Raw genomic sequence first — 17406 nt, 5'->3', positions numbered from 1 at the left:
ATACGTACATGTGTTTTCTTATTTTTCATTGTAGGTTACTACTCACATTTGAATGGGTCTTGAAGGATGGATATGACAGAGAGAAGGAAAAGGCATTTCAGAGAAAAATATCATGAGTAAAACTTAGAAGCCATGGATATAAGGAAGAGACAGGAAACTTAGTAGAATATATTGCTCAAAATAAGAGTTAGTATGTTCCTCTATTTTTAAAAAAAAGTTTTAAAATTATATACAGTTTTTAAAGGTTATTTCCATTTACAGTTATTACAAAATATTGGCTCTGTTCCCCACGTTACACAGTACATCCCTGAGCTTATCTTACACCCAGTAGTTTGTGCCTTCCTCTCCCCCACCCCTATTTTGCCCCTCTCTCCACCTGTGCTGGTAACAACTAGTTTGTCCTCTATATCCGTGAGTCTACTTCTTTTTTGTTATATTCATGAGTTTGTTGCATTTTTCAAGATTCCACATATAAATGACAACACACAGTATTTGTCTTTCTCTGTCTCGCTTATTTCGCTTAGTGTAATGCCCTCCAAGTCCATCCATGTTGCTGGGAAATGGCAAAATTTCATTCTTTTTATGGCTAAGTAGTATTCCATTGTATGTACATACCACATTTTCTTTATCCATTCATCTGTTGATGGACATTGAAGTTGCTTCCATATCTTGACAATTGTAAATAATGCTGCTATGAATACTGGGGTGCCTGGATCATTTCAAAATGGTGTTTTTAATTTTGGGGGGTTTATACCTAGGAGTGGAATTCCTGGGTACTTCTATTTTTCGTTTTTTGAAAAATCTCCATACTGTTTTTCCCAGTGGCTGCACCAATTTACATTCCCACCAACAGTGTAGTTTTCACATTCCTTTAAAGCAAACATTCTGCCTCGTTCATTCTATGGTCATTCTGGAATAGCGATGCCCAAATACTGGTCCTCAACTGGATGTATCAGAATCGCCTGGAAAGCTTCATACATTAGAGATTTCCAGCTCCATCCCCAGATATTTAGATTCAGCAGAACTAATATGGGACCTTGGAACTTTATTTTTAAAAATCTCCCCAGCTAAATTCAATACAAATCTGAATTTGGGAACCATGCCTTGCCTTAGGGCAATGCTGTGAACATAGTAGCTACTCAATGTACACCTGTTGAAATTAATTAAATTAGGTATTATTACCTTGTGGCCTCCCTATCACTTCATCCAGTGCTCCATTCAATATTTGTTCAATAATTTCCATTATAGCTTTTTTCCCAATGTCCCCTTCTTCTCACACCCTTGAAGTAATCATCTCCTTTACTATCTTTTTGTTTTAACATTCCAGGAGTCACCAGGTCCTTGCAACTCTTCTACAGAAAATTTTCTCAGATCAGCCCCCGTTCTTTGCATTTATAATGTTTCCATTCTGATAGGCCTTATCGTACAAATGGATTGCTGCCGAGAAAACCCAGCTTGTTTTCACTTCCATAAAGCTGCTATTATTCACACAACCTTAGAAAAGAATAGACTCCAAACGCCACTTTTTTCCTGATAGTGTAGCCAGAAAACGACACCAGTCGCTAGAAATGTGAAATTTGCTTATGAGTGGTTCTCAAGCCACAATGCCTAACAGACTTCCACAAAGAGATATTTAATTATGTATTTGTCTGAGCATCAAATCCAGAAGTTCTGAATCTTTAGAGCTAGGATGAACCTCTAGTATCTTCTATTTTAATCATTTCCCCTAATAATTTTTGCGGATCAAAGTTTAAGAACTACCATGCTATGCTATGGGCAAAAGTTGCCTGGGATTGCAATTTGGCTGAGATCCCATACAAGGTTAGACAGAGGTGAGTAACTTTTAGGGGCAGGGAGGGGGAGAGGAGGATGGGTGAGGTAAATTCCAGGATACATGGAAAGAGAAAAAGCCAAAAGCTCTGGGAACCATGAGTTTTATATTCAAAAGGTCTTGTGATAGAGAGTATGCTGACATTAAAAAAAAGTCACAGTTAAACTTGTTTATAGATAAAAAGACTATTCAGATTGATTTGTGGACAGAACTTGACGTATTTTTTTTAATAATCTTAAGGTAAATTCCCATAGTTTCAGCTGATTTATTTGTAAAACAAAAAATAAGTATTGAGTTTCAGCATGTCAAATAAAACTTAGTCTTGCAAGAACTATATAGCACTAGTGATGAAGTAAGGTAGGGAACTAGACTCTTTAAAAAAGTAAGTATTTTACTAACTTCCAAGACACATTTTATTAGGATTTTGACTAGGAATAATTTTCCCTGGGGGATAAGTATCCTTAAAGTGGAAATGGTGCTATTTCCCATCAATTTATTTTCAATTTGTCAGCATCTCAAGCAGGAAAGCTGGAAGTCACAACGTTCCACTCTACTGAGAGAGGGAAATGTTTTGTAACGTACTGTAATATTAGGATGATGTAAATGTCTACATGTGGTAATTCAGCTCAGTGCTTTGGTTGATTGGGATTTTCATTTCAGATCTTCAAAATGCCATATTCAATTGAGTTAACTACTATGCTCAAGATCATGTACTAAAAATACTGGTATCACGTTACAAATACGGTCTTGGTTTCGAACTAGGAGGAAGGAAAATGAGTGGTCACAGAATCACCATTTGTTGTTTGTTTGTAGTGAAGACAGCTATGCTGTAGTGAAAAGAACTTTCAACTTGGATGAAAGTTGAATTAAACTCACAATTGGCTGTCAGCAGGATGCCAGTCTCCACCTTTCCCCCGCCCCCACATCCCCACCTCAGATGGGATCAAAGCAGTGTTCCCCAGCTGCCCAGAGTGTTGGCTGCTGAGAGTTCACAGCATCCTAGGTGATGGCTAGGGGTGCAGACTTGACTCTTTATGGTTGGTCCTCAGTTGAAAGGAGGGACAAAAATGATAGGAGCTCTCAGTTAATAATCACATCTTTGTTTACAACACACGTATATTGAGGAAAATAATAACTGCCTCATGAGAGGGTTGGATTAAAGGACCTGATATTTAATAGGTAGAAGGGCATTGTTATTATTACTGTTACTGTTATTATTACTGTTGTTATTATTACTACTATTATTATCTTGGGCAATATTTTTAATTAGAGATTATCTAATTAAGAATTCTGGGTCTGATCTAATAGGGAAGAAATGAATCTGAACATACTTCCTGATAGGCTACATCTTGCAGTAAAAATGAATGAACCACAAATTTTGACTCCTTTCTTTTTCATGATCCCACTCACGGTCCAGCAGGAAATCTTGTTGATTCTACCTTAAAACACATGCAGAGTACAACCACTTCTCACCACCTCCGATACCAGCTACCCTGCAAGCCACGATTATGGCAAACACCTGCTAATTCTCTCTTTGATTTTCCCTGATTCTACCGTTGCACAAATATAATTCAGCAGTCAGAATGATACGGTTATAAACATAGGTCAAATCACATCACCTCTCTGTTCCAAAACCCTTCAGTGGCTTCCTATTTCTTTTAGAGTAGAAGCCCAAGTCCTTACAATGGGCTTCAACAACCTGTCTTTGGCCCTCCACCAGCTCTCTCACCTCATCCTGTTCTGCTTGCCTGCTTAATCACACTGCTCCAGTTTCACTATCTTGCTGTTCCTGGAGCCCATCAGACACACTTACCTCAAGGGCTTTGCCCTGGCTGGCCCCCCGACCTGGCAGCCTCTGCCCCCGAATATCCACATGGCTCACTCCCACAGTGCCTTCACCTCTTAGCTCAAATGTCATCTTCTTGGCTACCATCAAAGAGGCAGATAATAGCCAGTGTTGGTGTGGCTGTGGAGCCATTGGAACGCTGACATATTGCTGATGGCAGTGTAAACTGATACAGCCACTTAGGAAAACAGTTCTAAAAAGTTAATGTAGAGTTAGCATTTGACCGAGTAATTCCACTCTCCTAGGTTATCCCCAAAAGAACTGAAAACAAATGTCCGCATGAAAACCTGTATATGAATGTCCACAGCAGCATTTGAGAATAGCTAAAAAGTAGAAACAATTCAAATATCCATGAACTGATGAATGGATGAACAAAATGTGGTAAATACATACAAGGGAGTATTACTCAACCACAAAAAAGAATGAAGTACTGATACATGTTACAACACGGATGAGCCTTAAAAAATTATGCCAAGTGGAAAAAGCCAGACAGAAGAGGTCACATATTGTATGATTCCATTTATATGAAATGTCCAGAATAGGTAAGTCCATAGAGACAGGTAGATGAATGGCTTGAGGGGAGTCAGACCGGGGAGTGACTACCCATGAGTACAGGATTTCCTTCTAGAGTGGAGAAATATTTTGGAATTTGATAGTGGTGATGGTTGCACAACTTGGTGAATGTACTAAAGAAAATCACAGAATTGTACACTTTAAAATGGTGAATTTTATGGTATGTGAATTATACATCAGTTTTTAAACATGTCATCTTCTTAATGAGACCTACAAGACCATCATGTTTAAAATTGCAATCCTTGCATTCCCAACCCATCCCTCCCAGTTACTCGTCTCTGTTCTACTTTTTGCCACGACTTCTAACATAGTACATAACTTATTAGATTTTGTTGTATCTAACTTATTAGATCCATTGTTTATCTGTCTCTTCTCCTTGAAATGTAAGTTCTACAAGAGCAGAAGCTAAACTAGGACCATACAGATACCACATTATCTATAATGTCAGGGAATATGTTCATTTGAACATGAGGATACTAGAATTATAATCACTACAAAAATAAATTTCTTGAGAAGGACTACTTTGCTCTGTATGTTTAAAGGCTGAAGAGGAATTACGTATACTCAAGGTGAGAGAGTCAAAGTTTAAAAGGAGTAGGGAATCATAAGGGAGGAAGCGAGAAAAGGAAAACACGTTCCGTGTATGGCAGGTGGGCTTCCCCGTTATCCTGACTAAAGTCATTCGTACAGACCATGTCACCACCTCAGGCTGGAGAGGGGAGGACAGATTGGTGGGAACAAATGCAACAAAGTGTGCAGTACTTACTGGGTCCCAAGGACGCAAAAGGAAGTTCATTGGCTGGTGGAATTTAGGCTAAGGTTGTACTGGTCTCCCTGGTTTGAGACCGAATGACACAGTATCCTCAAATTAAGCGTCCCCAGGCCTGTGGCCAAGCAGAACTGGGGACAGGCAGAAATAGCCCACAGGACACTCAGTCTGCAGTGGAGGGTGGGGTGTGTGAGGAAGGGCCTGTTAGTTACCTAGGAGATTAGCTTCAATTTTGGCATAACTTCATGAGGTGTGAAACCAATTTAGTTTTTAGGGTTTTTTTTTTAATTTCAGTTTTTGAATTTCTTTTTCTACATGGATTTTATGAGATTTATTAATAATCAATGTCACAGAATAGTTACAAACTAAGTGACATGTGGTTTTTGTTTCAATTTGTTTGAGATGAAGCCTTTTTTTCTATTTCTCTTAATTTGAATCTGACTGATTTTATTGATACAGACTAATCTCCAAGTGATTTTGCCTAACAAATAAGGCAAAGTGTAGAATAATCTAGCAAAGCCTGTCCAGTCACCATTCCCCAGTTCCTCGCCCTACAGTTCAGGTATCCACCCTTGCCCTGTCTGACTCTGGATCAGATCCTAGCTGGCTCAAAGCAGTCACAGTGAGCCTGATCCCCTTGCCGGTGATTGGTTTAGGTGTAACCACGTGACTCAGTTCTGACCAATGAAACTTGAAGATATATCTACAAGAGGAAGGAATGTCTCTGAGCAAAAGTTTCCTTTATCTTAAAGAGAAAAGACCTCTTTTTCACTTTTGGATGTCACTGTGTGTGGGTTTGATACTTGAAATTCTCTAGGTCATCTTACAACCATGAGGAAAATGTACAATCTAGTTTGGACTTGCAACCATCAGCCAAGGCCGAGAGTTACCACAGAGAGAGACAGAAACTGCCTGGGTGCCCAGTGGCATCTGAAGTGAGCCAGTCTACAGTCCTATTGTGTATGCCTTCTTATTGTTCAAGACTTAGATTCAGATCTGAGGAGGGGAAAAGCAGAGGTGGGAGCAGGGGTGGGTGAGATTGTTACTTTTCAAAGTTCAGTTTGATTTTTTTAAAACCATGTGTTTTATACATGTATATGTAATTTAAAACTAAGTTGAGTTTTTTTATTTTCTTTAGTAAGTGGATCCAGAGAAATCTTAAGTTTTATTTATGGGTAGCTGCCATCTTGAAATTAAACGGCCGTGAATAAAAGTTTTAATGCGTCCATCATCAAAGACGTAATTAAACGTAGTTGAGTGAAATTTGGGCTTAGGGAGAGGATGAAGCCGTGTGTGCTTGAGTTAAGGGAGTTCCTTTAGTGATTGAGCTATTGCTTGACCAGACGCCTGTGTTTTTTTGTGTGGTTGTTTGGCTTTCCAGAATAAGAACAAGCAGTAGTATCTGTTGTGACATCTGAGTTTGCTGAATGAAGAGCATTTGACTAAGAACATGGCCAGATATCCTACTGACTGCACCTGAAGGGATCCAGGCCTTTTCAAAACAATACCACATGTGATCTTCTGACCACACTGCAGTGAATGTTCCCATGTGTGCATTCAGAGATAATTTGTTTCTTGTTTTCATATTTTCTTCCTTGAGATATGGTCTGCGAGGCACTAGAGGGAAAGAGGAAAATTCTTTCCCAAAGTCCTCTGGCTTTGGGGCACTTTGAATGATACATATCGCTTCCAAAAGTGATGTTTTCTTTGCGTTTGGAAAGGTGCATTCTCACCTCTCGGACTGAGGTGATCTCTCCAGGAGAGATTATGGCTGATGTGAGGGGAGTACTGTCTTGTGCCTCCTGAGAACTTCAGTCTCGGACATTCAAGTTTTCATGTATTTATGTGAAAGATGTTGAGGTAAAGAGAGCAATGAATGCTTTTTGACTCCAACATGATGAGCACATGAACCCAACCCACCCTCCCCTGGTGGTTTTGCAGAAAAGGCTACGTTCAGTTTTAGAACAGATTAACTTCAGCAAAATTCCAAAATCTTTAGTATGAGAACACAAATGTAAATAATAATAATATTAGTAACAATGTAGCAATTGTTATTAACTAATAATATACCCATAACAATATATATAATAATATAAAAATAACAGTAAGTTAGAACGACAGTCACGTTTAGCGAGTGATTCCTATGTTCCATGTACTATGTTCAGCACTTCAGATACATTTTATTATTTAATCTTCACAATTACTTTATAAGCCAGGTATGGTTATCCTCATTTTTATACACAGGGTAACTGAGGCACAGAAGTAACCTGTTCACGGTCAAACTGAAAATGGTAGAGTCAGGATTTCAATCTGGATCTGTCTGGCACGCTTTTCACGTGACACACAGCCCCCCAAAAGTGGATTGTAAGCTCCATGAGAGCAGGAACAATGCCATGTTAAGCCCTGGATCTTTAGCATCAAGTGTATTACTTAGAATATCACAAGTGCCCAATAGATATTTATTAATGAATCAGTGGATTAATATTTGCTGGGTCAAGTACAGCTTCAGTCAGTGCCACAGCTTTCACATACCACTGCCACATTACTCCTCCCTGGCACTGTCTCTGCCATTGACCACTACTCCCGGGAGCCATATTGATGCAGGGGTCACTGACATAGTCTTGGAATGGCCAATGGCTACTCTTCACCCAGTCTGTCTGTGAGCCGCAGATGGTGAGCTAGTCCAAAGACTACAAACTTTGCTGCTTCCTCCACTCCCCACTCCCCACACTGAATTCCCTTCAGGAAGCCTTAGCAAGTCTAAAGTCCAGCTATGTTTTCCAGTACTCGGGACCTCTCTGCACCAGAGAGTAAGGCTGGACCTTTCTCACTTTCTGGGCATGAAGCCCACACTGCCTGTCTCAATCTGGAAAACTGTGTTCCCTTTAGCTTCTGGCTGGTGAACTTGCCACATGCTCAGAATTCAGATTTGGTCCCATGACATGTTTTTCTTTGGAAGGGCTTTTGCCACATGTGGTTGATACACGAGCAGAACACATGGTTGCATTATCTTATCTAACAGTGAGGTTTGACAGTGAGGTGCTTTTTCTGTAATAGTATACCTAAATGATATTGGCTGAAAGAATAAGGACATTTATTACCTCATGTGATGAAATGTCTGCAGCTGGGGTGGTTAATTAAGCAGCTCGATGATGTCAGTGTTTTGAATCACCTTATTTTACATTTTTTTGGCTTTCCCCTAACGATCCCAAGATGGCTACTCCAAACATGGTCCCGTGATACAATGTGCAACAGAAGAAAACAACGGAGAGAAAAATCTTTCCTAGAAGCTCCCAGGGGACTTCCTCTTGGGAATCATTGGCCAGACTACATAACCGGCCCCAACAAACTTAACTGATCCTGATCTGCGACCCTCTCCCCTCCCTTGTACTTGGAAGCAATAAACACTTACTGTGCCCAGCTGTCACCAATGAACTTCATCAAAAGAAATCCAGTATACAGAAAAGCTTCCTGGGTAGAGGAATTGCAAGTGATTTTTCTTCTTCAAAAAATTCTATACAAAGAACATGTATTACTTTAAGAAAAAGTTTCATTTTAAAATAACTTCAAACTTACAAAGAATTTGCAAGAACAGAATGAAGAACTATATGTCCTTTACCCAGATTCACCAATATTTAACATTTTGCCACCATTTGCTTTATTAATTTATCTTTATATGTTTTCTGAACCATGTCAAAGTCTTCATATATCATTCTTTTTTCTTTATAATATTTAAATATATATATATAAAATCTCCTGAGAATGAAAATATTCCCTTACAGATCAACAGTATGGTTATAAAATTTAGGAAATTTAACATTGATACATTAATACTACCCATATTCTAATCTTGTCAATTGTCCTAAAATTGCTCTTAATAGAAATTTTTTCTATATGGGATTCTGTCCAGAATCATGTGTTACTTATCTTTGTCTTTTTAATCTCCTTTTTTTCTGAACAGCTTCCTCAACTTTCTTTGTTTTTCATGCCACTGTCATTTTTAAAGAGGAGGACAATTATTTTTACAAAATGTCCTCAATTTGGGTTTATTTAATGTTTCCTCATGATTCGGTTCAGATTATGCATTTTAGACCAGAATATGACCTATGTGATGTTGGGTCCTCAGAGTATGCCATCTTGAGGCATTCAGAGTTTATCTGCCCCTCATGAGTGATGTTAATTTTAAACACCTGGTCAAGGTGTTGTTGGGTTTCCCCAATGACGTATGATTTTTTTTAATCATAAAGGAAAATGTCTTTTAAAGATAACAAATTTTAAAAGATCACATTTTAATAGCTAGAAACTGAATTTAATAAAAAAAATTGTATGTCATGCTCTCATTTGTACAAAGAACACTACTGAATCCCATCAACAATTACTGAATTTGAGACATAGAATGGGACTTTAAAGCATCAAGCTGCTTAGAAGAACCTAAGGTCGGGAGACGTAAAGCGACTTGCCCAACATTAGTATCAGAGCCAGGACGTCCCTAACCTGCCACCCCTCCTGTCCCCCACCCGCGAGCCAGAGCTCAACAGACGCTTTCCCTGCCCAGCTGTCACAAAATAATTCTTTTCTTCCGAAAGAAGACAGCGGGTGCCCCCCTCCTTGTCACTCTGTGTGATAATAGTCCCAGGTCTTCAGTCCAGACTCCAGATCTGTTCACATTAAACCACTATCCATGTCCAAACTGGAAATGGGTTTCCTGTTTTATCATTTAAATGAGTTACCTTACTCCCCGGTTATCTCCGCAAACTAACCTCTCACTGCTCACGGCTCACAGCTTGGAGCCAGCAAAAGAATGCGATACGGAGGCTACCCCCTGGCACGTTGGATGCGCTCCACAGAGGTGTCTTTGTCTAACGTGTGAGTAGAAGAGTAATGACTTCTTTTTCCCTGGCTAGCATCAGAGCCCGCTGTGCTATTTTGAAATCTATGAGAAGGCAGACAGTTCAAGAACCTATCATTGGGGAGGGACTGTCTTTTCTGGCAGCGGCGTCTGCCTGTGCAGGTTGTAAAAGGCAATACCGGCCCAGGGGGAGATGCAGTGCCGGAAGAGCTGAGGCTTGGACCAGCGCTGTCATTATGCTGATGTGTTTCCATTTTGTTTCACAATAGCAAGTACTGACTTTTCTGTGTTATCCTCCTGGTGGGAAGACGGGCCACTCTTACCTGTTCATACAGGTATAAATATTTATACAGGCATTTGTGAAGACAAATAGAGCAGAGTGAATGGTTATCATCTCTCTCTCTCTTTTTTAATGGATTTTCTTTTTTTTGTGGGAAGACAGTGGGAGGTAATTAGGTTTATTTATCTTTAGTGGAGGTACTGAGGATCGAACCCCGGACCTCGTGCATGCTGAGCATGCACTCTATCACTTGAGCTATACCCTTCCCCCTTAGAGCAGGGTAAATGGAACACATCTTAGTGGCCCTTCTACTTACTGGTTGTTATGGGACTGTTACGGCCTGAATCGTGTGCCCCCTTCCCAATTCATCCGTCAAAGTCCTGGCCATACCTCAGAATGTGACGGAGTTGGGAGCTGGGGTATTTAAAGAGGTAATTAAGTTAACATGAAGTCGTTTGGGTGGGCCGTAATCCCAGAGATCACCTGAATATGCAGAAGGCAACCGTCTACAAGCCAAGGAGAAAGGCTTCAGAAGAATCCAGTCCTGCCAATACCTTGCTCTTAGTCTTCTACTCTCCAGAATTGTGAGAAAATAAATTTCTCTTGCCTAAGGCACCCAGAACCTTTGTTATGCAGCCCCAGCAAACTCTTACAGGGACTTTGGGAACATTATTTAGCCTTTCTTGGAAGGATAAACGACATCATTTGTGGGGCCCAGTGCAAAATGATAATGTAGGGCCATCGATAACACACTATTAAGAATTTCAGGATGGCGACCACAGAGCATTAAACCAAGTGTGGGGCCCCTCTAAGGGCCGGCCCTTTGACATGGGACATGTCTCCCACCTATGAAGCCAGTTCTTGTTCTAGACTTCAGCTTCCCTCTCTGGAAAGTGCTGATCATAACTGCACTTGCTTTTAGGTTTGCTGAGAAGATTAAATCAGATTCTAGGACTAAGCTCTCAGAGAACGTGAAAGGGTGACCAAGAAAGGTGCTCCAAGCTTAACCTTAAATGTCTTGTCTGGGTTGATTTCCAGGATCACAAGAATAGTTTGTTTTCTTTCTCTATTTATGGACAATGAGCCATTAGTCAGTGAGAGGAGAGAGTGTGTATGTGTGTTGGGGGAGAGAGAGGGAGGGGGAGGGCCATCTCTGAGCTGAGAGACTCCGCTGGGGTGAAAAGTGCAGATTGTTTGATAATTTGCTTATTTATGGTCATAGGGTCCCTGCCACAGGGCATGAAATTTCTTCCTCCTCCTCCCTCCCTCTCCCCTGCTCTGGGGGGGGGGGGAAGTATGCTCCACTGAAAGTGGCATTTGGACCCCCAGAGCTTCCTCACTGCTGTCTGACTTTCTGACAAAAGTGTTATTATTTCCACACATATGATTCTTTTATTCTATAAATAAATAAAGCTTTAGAAGGCAACTGAACACAACCCTGATGACTAAAATAGGACAAAACAAAGCTGATCCTCATAAATTTCACCCTCATTAGGAGGCAAAGAAGGTCAGGGGATTTTGAGTGGCATTTTGGAAGGAGGCAAATATTTTCTTTGACATATTTATTATCTCCTGAAAGCCAATGGTTTGAATGAATTAGAATAAAATGCCCAACACTGATAATTTTTCAAACAAAAATATCATTTGGAAATATGTTTTGGTATAAGACATGAAGATCTTAATCTTCTGAAGTATTTCAGCAGATTTCAATTTTTTTGTGATACAACCTTTCCTAAGATAGGGTTGAATTCTTTTCCTTCATAACATGATGCTGGAGACACTGATTCACAATATCCATTGATAGCATCCTTTTGATAGCAAAGCTTAGAACTTTGCAAATGCGTCATACAAGAAAGCTGCACCTGGCCTTGGACCAGAAGTCACTCTCACAAATGTGCTCAATAAAAGCAAACTGGGGCTGATCGAGAGGTTTTATTTTTAGTGAAACAAGAAGATGGTAGTTTGTTCTCATTATAATTAAAATAAATCTAAACTCCTGCAAGACCCTAAGTGATCTGCTGGCTGCTGTTGTGAGAGATGGCAGAAAGATAAAACAATATTCAAGCTTTTTTTCTTTTGGTCTTTGTTCATTGCCCCTGTAATCACAGGCTCTTCATTCAAGTTGCTTAGAGAAGGAATGAGGTAGAACAGGGTCATGTAACTAATATAATTATATTTAATTAATATGTAATGATAATTACATGTTGAAAATGAATACATACTAAAATTCCCACAGTGTGTGACAAAATATACCGCCAAGACAGACAGAGGCTGGCCCAGAGTGATGTCACAAAGGAAGAGGATTTTGAGACAAACTGAATCTTGACCACCAGACCATGTCTTCAGAACTTTAACCTCATTTCAGAATCAAAACGCTTCATATTTTTGCCTTTTTACTTTAGGAAAGTTAAAATGCTCTCTTGTTTATTATCTCATTTGAAGTCCCGATATTAGTTGGGTTCTTTCATAAGTGGCAAGGCGTTAAAGAGTGTTCAGGTTACCTCTGGTGATGGAGATTCAGTGTGAGCACCCCAGGAATGATGGAAATGCAGGAAACCTCTGGACCGCCACGCCTGCATGTGGTTAAGGACTCAACAGGGCATCTACATGTCTATCATTCTTGTAACTCAGCTTTTCTCTCAGCACAGACTCTAATGCCGAACTGGTCTGTACATCCAGCATGTAACCTTGGGCCAGTTACTTAAATGCTCTGTGGCTTGGTTTCCACGTCTGTCAAATGGAAATTGACCTCACAGGGTTGCAGTTAATATATTCAAAGCACTTAAGACAGCACTATATTAGGCACACAGAAATTGGTGTTTCACTATCATTTTCATTATTGACGTTATATTTTTCATTACTTCTGCAGCCACTGTCCCCTATCCTCATGACTTCTGCTGCTTCATACCCCTGATTACTACCTTTTCTACATGTGATTCTCATAGTGAAATAAGAGATCTTAGCATCCATCCCTTTCTGCTTCATATTTTACTTGAGGTACAGACATTCTTCTGATCCCATTTTCTATTGTTCATGCTTCTACTTACTTATGCTTCATTTTATTGCCTTCATTCTATATACTTCTTTGCTTTTTTTTTCCCCCCTGTTCTACTCTATTGTCTGGTTTTCTATGTGTCTGACATTCAAGGTCTTGAGCAGGGATTGGGTCAGGCCACTCAGTGACTATTCAGGGTGGAGCTCTGCTGAAGAGTTCCTATGCTTCTTTGCCCCAGGCTGCTGCCAAGTTTATACTTGACCGTTGTGATTCAGGTGGGAATCCATGGTCCAGTCCACACTGTTCAAGGCAGCAAGGGTCTCAGGACGTTAACTGAGCATCCTGTGTGTAGGGAACCACGTTAAACTCTGTCCGAAGGAGGGCAGAAGCAGCCAGGGTGTCTCGGCTCCACCCCGATGCATTCTTTCTTTAGCATTATTGCCACCCCATTTATAGATAAGAAACTGAAACTCAAAAGAGTCAAGTGATCCTAGATCTTATAACTCAGAGTACATGCAGTGCTTTATTTAATTTTACCAAAGAAGAGGTGCTATTTCTTACACTTCTTTTTATTCAGCAATGGGTGATGATCTTTTTCAGAAATGGCATCTTGCGATGTAAAAGGCAGTTCTATGGCTATGACACTGTATCTAATTCAGAATTCAAGCAATGTCGGGTCAAATGGAAATTGTCTAAAGTGAAATAAGAGGAAAGAGGTTTAAAGCATTTAAAAGACAGACATCCTAAAGTGATGGTTGTGACACTCTCTTTCCTTTCTTAATACCTTGGCTAGTTTAACAAACCACAGTACTAATTATCTGGCAGTTCAGATGTTACACAATCAGCATCCATCAGTGAAAAGGCTCATCTGGAGACAGGATCTGGAAGAGCAAGAGGAAGCAGCAGTGAAACACATTTTTTTAATAGGCTTTGGGAGCTAAGATGCTCTACCCTGAAGATAAGTTTATCAGCAACGTGTTTCAACTTGCAAGAAAGTTCCTTTAATGAAAACATTTATTTAAACCAGTTGTCCCATCCTCATCTTACATCTGTTTTAGCTAAAACTCATTCCTCTTAGTCCTTGTAGACAGAAGTTTCTGGACTGGAGTCTGGCATGCCATCTTAAAATGTAAATTCTAGTTAAGTAGAAGAATTCTATTCAAGAATTAGGAGACTGAATAAAGCAACAGTAAATTAATGATTGTCCAGGTGAAAAGGTGAGTGAGTAGGAATTAATGGATCAGTTGGAGGCCTGGGAGTCACTGGTCCGGAGAGTGGGGTGCACTACAATGTCAAACTGGATAAATTTTGATTGGTAGTGAGCCATGATATATTATTTTAAAAGTGAGCCTTACTTGTGTTGGGGAGAGTGTAGCTAAGTGGTAGAGTGTGTGCTTAACATGCATGAGGTCCTGGGTTCAATCCTTAGTACCTCCACTTGAAAAATTACCTCCCCTGTTGCAAAAAAAAAATTTTAAAAAAAAGTAAGCCTTACTTAATACTGTGGCAGGTGAAAATCTAGTTACTAGTTATGAGCAACGCTTGGTTGTTGACTGAGCACATTCCCAGGACCTCTCAAGAGGTCTGTGCACAGTGCGTGTTGGTAGGAAGAAATGGCAGTGACCTGTCACCCCAGGAAAGGCCTGACAGTCGGCAGAAAGGCTTGCCTGCTGGGGAGGAATGCTGCGCAGACCACATGTGTGGAATGGAAAATAAGAATTGCTGCTGTGTGTTGAAAGGACTGACTCTCCATCCTGTTGACCTCTCTCAGAGTATGGAAATTGGACACACTTTTTAAGAAATTGAATTAACTACCTCTGTAAATGGGATTAATTGTTCAAGAGCATTTGATTTGTTTAACTGAGTCATTAATTGACCACAAATCAAACACCATGAAAAGAAATGGTTTCTATTTTCAGTTAAAATTTTTCCGGCTAGAATAATGAAATGGGGAAGTTGAATGTAACCAGGTTTTTGGATTTTCTTGGCAGATAACTGGAGAATACCCAGCACAGCCTGGGTTGCAAGGCACTAGTGATTAAAATAAGATGCTGCTCGGAATGTGATATCGGGCCTATTTCTCACCTATCTCCAGGGGCAGGCGGGGAATGGCGAGGACAGCTGGGTTCATAAATGATACCAGTGGTGACAGCTGAGTGGTGGCTTCGTATTCAGCTAAAGGATATTAAAAATGGTGTCTGGGTCATCGCCAATGCCATGCCTAGAATCAGACAGAATAAGCAGCAATTTCCTCTAGAAGGAATTCTAAAGCTAAGCTTGTTTCATTTGAATTTGGGTTCATGATTTATACCATGTGTTCAACCCACCCTGTGTCGGGCAATGTGACTGGGATGAGCTCAATCTGAGGCACCCAGGTCCTTTAAGATCACATGGGTGAGTTCTTCCTGAACTTACAAAGACATAGCCCACAGCAGGTTAGACGCCTTAAACAAAAGGCAGCATTCGTTCATTCATTCATTCATTTGGTGATTTTTTATTGAATGTCCATAGGACAAGGCACGGTTCTGAATTCCATTGGGATGTACAGATGAAACAAATTGGCATCTTGCCCCCAAGGATTGTAAGGAACTTAGTCAGTGAAGGCTATAAGCCATATATAAAAATAACAGTACAAGTGTTTTGTGTCATAAGAAAAAGGAAAATCTGTGTATTGATGACTCACTATGTGTCAGGCAATGTGCTCTATCTTGCATATGACATCAGATCATGGCAATAACCCTAGGAGGTGAATTTTAATAGAAACGGACAGACATCTTCCTTAACCAAAGAAACATTCTTAGAGAATATGGATACAAAGTCATCTGTTCAAGTGTTTTGAAAGTAGCCAAGAGTGATCAGGACTGTGCTTTGGAGAGCCACAGCTGGAACCCTGTACAGGCCAGACAGCAAAGGACATGACCTTGAGGAGTGGGGCCAGCCTCTCCTGGTGTCTGCATCTAAACAAACTAAAAAGGGATGTGTCCTTGTACGTGCTCAGGCTTGGGGGTGGAGGAACAAAATAAAGCCAGTCTGTTCTCTGTTACTCCAGAGCACAGAACTGAGAGAGAGTAGATTGTGGACAATCAATGCTTTGGGTAAAGAAAAAAGGGCTTGCAGTGACAAAGACCTTGGTTTCCATCCCAGCTCTGGGTGTTCCGGAGCAATTTACTTATATGACTATGCGGAGCCTTTGATTCCTTATGTTAAAATGGGGCTGATGACACTCACCTTACAGGATGTTGTGAGGATTAGAGGTCTTCGGGGGACTGGTCAGAAAAGTAGGACCTGGCTCCCCAGGGGAAAGAGTTCCAGTGGTGAGCTGTCCTTTGAGTTCCTGTGCCCCTTGTTGCCAGATACATTCAGGCAGGGGCTAGAAGGCTACTCGTCAGGACCGCTGTGGGATGGGTTTTGGCATTCAATAGGCGGTTGCATCAGATGACCTTTAGGGTCCATTTCAAGTTACACTATTGTTATTCTCTGCAGGCTTTTTCCTGCTTTTGCAGTGTCCCCTTCCCTACTCCTACCCCACAGTCATATTATCTGGCAAAACTCTTAGGTCAGGCTGTTCATAGGAATAACTAGGCAGAAAACAGGTATCTAGACCTTCTAGTTAATTAGTGCTGAAATCACAGGAGTTGTAAATGGACTTGCCTCCCGCCCATTTTTTCCTCACCAACTCTGGAACCCCTGGTTTGAACACTACTCCTCCAGCCCCGGCCTGTTTTCAGTTTTCCTCTGAAGTCTTTTTGTTTTCTGGACTCGGGTGGCAGCTGTTACCACTCCAGCTGCAGAGGGGATGGGAGGCAACTTCCTGTTATTCTATCCTGCCATCCCTGTGGGGGTGGGACACTCCTTCCCCTATCTCCTGCTGCTGGTTGCAGAATGTGAGCCCGGGCAGGCTTCCTATGAGTGGGGCTGAAAGGAAGACGCGGGTGGCCATCCGGCCGCTGTTGGAAGGCATTCGGGAGAGCAAGGCAGGCAGCAGGCGAGACAGACAAGTGTGTCCCTGACTGAGGGAGAGGGAGAGGTGAGGGACTAAGAGGCAGGTTACTGACTGGTGCAGAAAATACCTGATGAGGTTAAGGGTGGTTGCATGAACCGTAGGAGTAAAAAAAAGGGAAGGGCTGTGGCCCAAGCACTGAGAGAGGAGACAGTTATGCAGTTATGGTCTCTGACTATAAGCCTGCTTGGGGTTTGAGTGCATTTCAGGGATGGAGCGGGGAGCTAGAGGTGATCTGATGATCCATTTTCCATCCTATATTT

The sequence above is a fragment of the Vicugna pacos genome, chromosome 34, assembly GCF_048564905.1.
Source record: "Vicugna pacos chromosome 34, VicPac4, whole genome shotgun sequence".
NCBI classification, from domain to species: domain Eukaryota; kingdom Metazoa; phylum Chordata; class Mammalia; order Artiodactyla; family Camelidae; genus Vicugna; species Vicugna pacos.
Note: the sequence above shows the minus strand (reverse complement) of the source record.